The sequence below is a fragment of the Eriocheir sinensis genome, chromosome 45 (assembly GCF_024679095.1).
Source record: "Eriocheir sinensis breed Jianghai 21 chromosome 45, ASM2467909v1, whole genome shotgun sequence".
Classification (NCBI taxonomy): domain Eukaryota; kingdom Metazoa; phylum Arthropoda; class Malacostraca; order Decapoda; family Varunidae; genus Eriocheir; species Eriocheir sinensis.
In genome coordinates this window covers 7,419,804-7,428,024 of record NC_066553.1, presented here as the reverse complement: position 1 = coordinate 7,428,024, position 8,221 = coordinate 7,419,804, and the positions used below count along the sequence as shown (strand labels likewise).

The 8,221-nt window shown below is 42.7% G+C and overlaps 1 protein-coding gene across 1 annotated transcript in view; it reads left to right on the top strand.

The window, feature by feature from the left end:
- The first annotated feature begins 8,016 nt into the window (after positions 1–8,016).
- Positions 8,017–8,221, top strand: part of LOC126980691 (chorion peroxidase-like) — a 21,410-nt gene continuing 21,205 nt past the window's right edge. Inside the window, exon 1 of the mRNA XM_050830828.1 lies at positions 8,017–8,183. The gene's annotated coding sequence lies outside the window, so the exon portion shown is untranslated. The remainder of the gene's footprint in view (positions 8,184–8,221) is intronic.

Genomic DNA, 8,221 nt, shown 5'->3' with positions numbered 1-8,221 from the left:
ATCATCATAATATCATAGCTTTTCCAGCGGTAGTGTGACCAACGGGCGATTATGTTCAACGACCATCGTATGGCAGAATACACCCAACATATCTATCGACTCTCATTTCGTCAGCGCTCCCGGTCGGGCGGAGCAGCGGCAGCGATGGGTACAGATAAAAAATCAAGGTCATGTGTCGTAATAAATATCCTGTCTCGCCAAACAGGCTATGGCTGACCACAATATTGCGCCCATACTATAAAAAAACAAACCGCCCAATGATCAATAGTGGGGATCGAGGCGGTGGCTGAGTGCATGGCTAACAACTACCGCTCGCCGCTGCAAGTTGACAATTTTCAGTCATCGACGCGAGGCCTAACACTATCCGCCTGATGTCCTGAAGACCACCTTCCATCACGGACTCTAGATTAACTCTCTAAAGTGGATAAAAAATGAACTCCGGGGGACAGCATGAACCAAGCAGGATGGCGCTACTATAATACACTTACCTGCCTCATAACCAGCTGGGACCAACCAGTGGCGCCATAGACTTGAGAGAAAAAATAAAAACGGACTGGAGCCTTGAGATACCGGCCTTCGAGTACCGACGTAATGGCCCTACACTGCAAAAAAAGGCCGGAATAAGCCTGTACCTTTCTTCACTGAGCCGAATCAAAAGCCAGATGCACGGTGATATTTTATTTTCTCTTTTCTTTACAGTATTTTCCTTTTAGTGAATAGTTTGTGTTAGTCGACGTTTTTTTATTCTCTCTTGAGTGCACCTCTCATCCGTTTCGGGTGATGGAACTTTCAAGATGGAGGAAGAACCAGATGTGGGTTCACACATGTTTCTAATGATACACACTATACATACTGACATTTTGGCCTTTGGAACTGCAGATCAATTATACTCGACAATTTAAAGGTCCAGTTCACCCATAACAGCTTCATGTATACTGAAATTGTACACAGTGCTAACTTTTGGGAACATGAACCTGTGGATACTAGCTCCAAATGGCAATTCAGTGGATCAGTACACATAGCAGCTGCATGTATACCATTGTGCAGCTGGCAGGTGGCCCCGGGGTGGTGGGCGTGGTGGGGGTACGCCAGCAAGGGCCACCAACGCCTCAACAAATTAAGACTTGAGAAGGATCAATGACCTCTCTTGCAGTAATCTTTTCCTGTGGTTGTTTTCTCTACGAGCGAGTCTGTTAGGTATGGTAAGAAAATATAGACATGAGTGAAATCGTTAAGCTGAACTGAATTCCCTCGACGCTATTTCTGTGTGTAAATCCTCTTGGTCGATTGCCGGTGTGCCTCGTGATGACTCTGAAAGTCCCTTCGTACCTACTGCATCACACTTTTCTTGTCAGGACCGATTCCGCTGTGCAACATTTGTATTCTATCTCTTTCCTACTCTATTCCTTAGCTTGTTTCTTCCCTAGTTCCTATTCTTTCCTAATCTTCTTTTCTTTGCTTCATTCTTTGCTTTCTTTCCTTCTTTCTTTCCTTATTCCGTTTTTTTATTTCTTTCTCTCTCTTTCCTATTCTTATGCTTTATATTCTTTCTTTCCTAATTCATATTCTTTATATTCTTCTTTATCTTTCAGTATTTTTTCCTTTCTTTTTTTTTCTTTCCTTTCTTCTTTTCATTATCACTCTCCCGATTCAGAATGATCTGCAACTACTTTTTTTTTACCCTTATCCTTCTTCTCCTTCCTCCTCCACGCCTCGGCACACTCGCACCGCTCATATTTTACTTCCTGTCAGCCTCCAGCCGTGCGTAGCGGTTCATGTGCAGGAAAAAAAGAGAAAGAAAAAAACCCGCAAACCTGAACACACGGAATAAAACTATCTGACACGTCAAAAACACTATAACCCCAAAATGGTGTAAGTGAAACAAACAAGAAATAGGATATAACGTGAATGCTACTTCATGACGGTGCTGGTTATTATCCGCGGTGACCTTGCGAGGCTACTTTAGAGGTGTGTGGAAATCCCTCTTTTCGCCGCCAGCGAGAAGAGGGAGCGGGGTGCAGGGCTATAAAGGAGGAAGCGACCACCATGGAATACGAAGTAAATAAAGGTTAAAGATGTTCTGAGGATCAGGGAACAGACAAAGGTTGAAGATATTCCACTGACGATTTAGAATACGATTTCTTTAAGACCCCAATAGCACAAGAGACTTTCACAGCCCTCCGAGAATAAGAAATGGGCTTGAGTAAATCATATCTTGCAGTATATGGTAACAGATGATCAACCAAAGTAACCGTAGTAACCCGGAGAAGACGAAATTCAGGGCGGCGCAAAATCAAGTGGAGCGATGAAATCAGAATTTTTGTAGGAGCAGGATGTATGTATTGCCATCAGACAGAGCCGAGGAAAACGTTGGGAAAAGCGTTTGTCCTGCAATAGACGAGGGATGCCTGATGATGATGACAATGATTAAGCTCAGAGACAGGCGATTTGTGAAGGCTTATGATATTTAGTAGGTCTGTTTGCGCCTCCGTGGTATAATGCTTTGCACACTTAACTGCGAATTCTCGGGTCCGGGTTCGATTCCGGCCTGAGCAGTCGGCGCCCTGCTCACCCAGCTGTTCATCCCCTAGCTCAGGCTGGTCGAGAAATGAGTACCTGAAGAAACCTGGGGAAGGTAAAGTGAGGTAACCCTGGTTGCATGCTTCCCCCGTGCCTTGGGGTAATGGGTTCCTACCCAATATAGGCTCAGGGGCCAGTGAGACGGAGATGAGCACCGATGCTACGCGCAGTCAATCGTATGACTCAAAATTTGCCTTACCTACATTGATGGGTGACCTGGGAAAGGATAAGCGAACGTTTCTGGTATTAAAGGTTGGAGTCGTGTGTAAGGTGTTAGAGTCCTTGATCTAATTACGTATCATCCTCCCTCCAGCCTCTGTCACTCGCCACTAATCTTTTTAGTTATACACATCAAACATCGATTTATAGGTATCACCCAAAGGAAACGATATATTACTCGTGATACCCTACTATTGCTAGTATGTGTTTTATGTAACAGGTATACACTAACGCAGATTTTTTGGGTTATGGTGGTAGAGGAGGAGGAGGAGGAGGAGGAGGAGAAAAGGCAGGTAAAGGAGGAAAAAAGGGGAGGAAAAAGAGTAAGGAGAGGAAAATAAGCAGGGGTAGGCCGGGAGGGACGAGGAGGATGGAGGAGACAAGTGAACGAAGGTTACGGGAAAACCCAGAGGCAGAGACGGCTGTTGCTATGGCCTGTAGTCTGCGGCCCACTGCTGCGCACACACACACACACACACACACACACACACACACACACACACAAACAAATAATAAACAAACAAACAAATAATACACAAGAACAAAAAAACAACAGAGAAACAGGGACAATTTTTTTTTTTTTTTTTTATCGGCGCAGTGCACAAAGTGTTGACTAGAGAATGTGACTATTTTTTTCCTTTTTTTTTTTCATCGCCAGGTTTGTGTATCAGGTTTTTGGTGGCTCTGTGAAGCCTGTTTTCATGTCGTTGTGAGCTAGCGAGCCACTTGAGTTTGTGCAACACAAGTAACATTATATATTTTTGTTTTTATTACGTCCTGGCCAATAGTACCGACAGCCTTTCTTTAGGGTCCTGGTGGTATTCCCGAGCCCATCATTTTTTTTTTTACGTTGTTGCCTATTGCGCCAGTAGGCATCTTCCCGGTGGGGCCTGATGGTCGGCCCAAGGCTTCTTCCAGGTGGGGCCTGATGGTCGGCCCAGCCCGTTCTGGCGCAGGCGAGTGTTTATAGTGGCGCCATCTTGCATTGGCTCATGCTGCCCCCCGGAACTCGTTCTTGATTCGCTTGGACGGCTTCCTCTCGAGTCCGGGTTGATGGGTGGTCTTCAGGACAGCATGTGGGTAGTTTTAAGCCACTCGGCGGTGACCGAAAAATCCGAGTGGTAGCGTGGGGATTCGAACCCGCGTCGTCCATCACGCGGTGAATGTGGGCCCAGTACGCTACCACTTCGGCCACCGCCTACGCAAGCAAGTGTTTATAGTGGCGCCATCTATTCTTGGTTCATGCTGCCCCCCGCAGCTCATTCTCGATTTCACTTGGACAGCTCCTCTAGAGACTGGGTTGATGGGTGGTCTTCAGGACAGCATGTGAACAGTCTTAGGCCACTCACCGGTGACTGAAAAATCCCAGGTGGTAGCGATGGATTCGAACCCGCATCATCCAGAACGCGGCGAACGCGGGATCAGAAAAAAAAGGTTATCATTCGCATTAACGTATTTAATCTTCCCTACTTTGCAAGGTCATTAGCTTCGTGTTTGCACTGATGAATCAAATGTCTACTTGATATACAATGCTACGGAGCTCGTAGTGCAGTGGTTAGCACTCCAGCCCCACAAACGAGAGGTTCCGCGTTCGATTCCCTGGTGGAGTGAAGAGAGATGGGTAGTCTTTCTTAATCCATGACCCCTTTTCTGCAGCAGCGAATGGGTACCGGGTGTTAGTCGTGGGCTGTTTCCCACTTCCCGTATTTGTGTGTGGGTGGGTGTGATTTGAGGCTCCAGCCGTACTCGAAGATCCATCCAATGAGTTTCAAAGCTCACTCAGGGGGTCGCAAGAACAGGGCGCAATTAGACCATTAGACCATTAGACACACACACACACCATAGCGCTCCACAGCAGTGGATACCACCTCTGCATGTCACCCGGCAAGCTTCGGCTCAAGTCACTCACACCACGATTTTTTTTTTTTTTTTATTTTGCTGACAGGAGCAGTTACTGTCGAACTTGAAGAATGCGGATAAAAGTGTTTGGTGTGTGAGGCCCGGGACGTACCCATAAATCAGCCCTCTGAACTCAAAAAGGAGCTTTTTTCGGGAATGTTCTGTTTATTAATCATGAGTTCAGCATGCAGGCCGTGGGTTAATGACACGTAACCAAATGTTATTCTAATATATATGCAAGGACACTGTCTGCAATTTTTTCCTAATACTTAAGGATATGCCACACACGGCGACGAGGGTCCCTGCAGCTCAGCGCGGGTCGCCTCCTCAGCACGTCTCTGCAAGAGTACGCGGACCCTCCCGAGCGAGTGGCTAGCGAAGTCAACGCTCCTCGGCGGTCGGCTAAAGGGTAAGGGTGAAACAGACTCGCTTATGTAACACCAGAATGTACAGTCACTGCTGAAAAAGTTAGCTTAATAGTTTTTTTGATATCATATATCTATATCTATCTATCTATCTATCTATCTATCAATCTATCTATCTGTCTGTCTATCTATCTATATCTATATCTATCTATCTATCTATCTATCTATCTATCTATCTATCTATCTATCTATATATATATATATATATATATATATATATATATATATATATATATATATATATATATATATATTTAAATATATATCTATATATATATATATATATATATATATATATATATATATATATATATATATATCTATATATATCTATATATATCTATATATATCTATATATATCTATATCTATCTATCTATATATCTATATATCTCTATCTATATCTATATCTATATATATATCTATATATATATATATATATATATATATATATATATCTATCTATATCATCATCATCCATATATATATATACATATATATATATATATATATATATATATATATATATATCTATATATATATATATATATATATATATATATATATATATATATTTACATATATATATATATATATATATATATATATATATATATATATATATATATATATATATATATATATATATATATATATATATATATATATATATATATATATATATATATATATATATATATATATATATATATATATATATATATATATATATATATATATATATATATATATATACACACACAGCACAGAGAGCAACTCAAGGGCAACAAAAAGATGTAGAAAAAAGTCCGCTAACTGTTGTTCTCATTTAGCGATTAGTAAAGAGTGGCCAAAAGGGAGGTCAATTTCGGGTGGAGAGGTGTCTTGATACACTTCTTGAAAGATGTCGTCATAGGTAGGAGAAAATACAGACGAAGGAAGGCTGTTCCAGAGTTTACCAGTGAAGGTGATGAAAGAATTGAGATACTGGCTAACTCTTGCATAAGGGATTTGGAAAGTATAGGGATGAGCATTAGCAGAAAGTCGTGTGGAGTGGGGCCGCGGGAGGGGGGGGAGGCATGAATTTAGCAAGTTCAGAAGAGCAGTCAGCATGAAAATATCGATAGAAGATAGAAAGAGATGCAACATTGCGGTGGCATTTAAGAGGTAGAAGGCTGTCTGTCAAAGGAGGAGAGCTGATGAGATGAAGAGCCTTAGACCCCACTCTGTCCAGAAGAGCTGTGTGAGTGGAGCCCTCCACACGTGAGATGCATACTCCTTAAGAGGGCGGACAAGGGCCTTATATAAAGAAGGCATCTGTGCTGGGGAGAAGAACTGGCGGAGACGATACAGAACGCCGAACGTTCAGGAAACTGATTTAGTAAGAGAGGAGATGTGAAGTTACCATTTGAGATTTTAGTTAAGGATAGACCGTGGATATTTAGTGTTGAAGAAGGTGACAGCTGAGTGTTGTCGAAGAATAGGGGATAGGTGTTTGGAAGATTGTGTCGAGTTGATAGGTGGAGAAATAGCGTTTTTGAGGCATTGAAGGACACAAGGTCCCTTTTACCCCAATCCGAAATGATAGCAAGGTCTGAGGTTAAGTGTTCTGCAGCTTCCAGTCTGGAGTCTTGTACTTCCTGTTGGGATGGCCTTCTTTTGAAAGAAGTTGAATAATGCAGAGTGGAGTCGTTAGCTTATGAGTGGATAGAATTAATATCTCTCTCTCTCTCTCTCTCTAATCATACCACACTGATTATATAGTGAAACCATTCTGATTATAAACTTTTAGAATTTGACCATTGTAGAAGGTACATCGCTGCTGGATATTCGTTATTTTACCATTCCCACAACATTGACGTCAGAAAAGTTGTTAATAAGGAGTAAAACGATCTGCTTATGTTTCCTGCAGGCTCTTGAGTAACCTAAAGGCGGACAATACTCACTTCTGCAAAATCATCACATCCACGCCCAATGAAGGGAGGGACGGCCCAGAAAGGTGGACTGGTGAAGGTAAAGGCGGTTGCCTGTCATGTGGCGGGGAGGCGGGGCAAATCGCACTTTTTGACCTCTGAAGCAATACACATTAGCTACATGGCTGTAACAGTAATTTATTGCACATGGGCTTATTTTTAAGGAGAATTACTTTTTCATTTTATGTCTAAGTAGCATAGGTAAAGGTAAAGTTGGGAGCATACACTATGACTGCTGATGATACTTATAAAGGTATTGGTCTAATGTACGGAAAATCCTACAGCTATTGCATGCCAAACTTGTCCTAGAAAAAAGTCATGAGCAGCCGTGTCAGTAAAATATAGCGCTGTCATGTCTGCTACTGAGCCCTGACCTGCCAAGGAGTTTGAGTCAAACGTATATTTTCCCGAAGGCCGCGAGGCGAAGGAAAGGCGGGGCTATCACATTCTCCAAGAACCGAAACGAACCGCTCGTCCCCTGTGTGTTCCAGGAAGTGTTGCTTCACCCACCATTATGCACATTTGAAAAGAAACTCCTAGTTGCCACCGAGCTGCAAATAGGGACTTTATTCTATGGAGCTAAAGTACATAATTTCGTAGAAGACACGAAAAATGAGGGAAAACTGAAAATATCTTATTCGTTTATTTACCTGTTTACACACACACACACACACACACACACACACACACACACACACACACACACACACACACACACACACACACACACATACACACACACACATTGACACACACACATCTCTATCTATCTACTTATCCATCCATCTATCTATCTATCTACACTCATTACGCGTTCACTTGCTAAAAATATATAATTAAAATCTTTAGCTGTGAGTAATAATGAGTATCTCAAGGACACTCAAGCAGAAGCCACCACCTGGAGGCGCTGTGTGCGGGCTGCCACTATTTTCCTTCATGAGTGGCGGCACAAACCCGGCAAGTGGCAACCACCTCGGCGGCGCAAAGGCAGCAAAGGAGGGGACAACCACCGCGCGGCCCTCCAACCTCTGACAGTCGTGTTGCAAACCGCGAAGAGATTGGTTGGGTAGGCACCGTGGCTCTTGAACGGTGAGTGTGTGTGTGTGTGTGTGTGTGTGTGTGTGTGT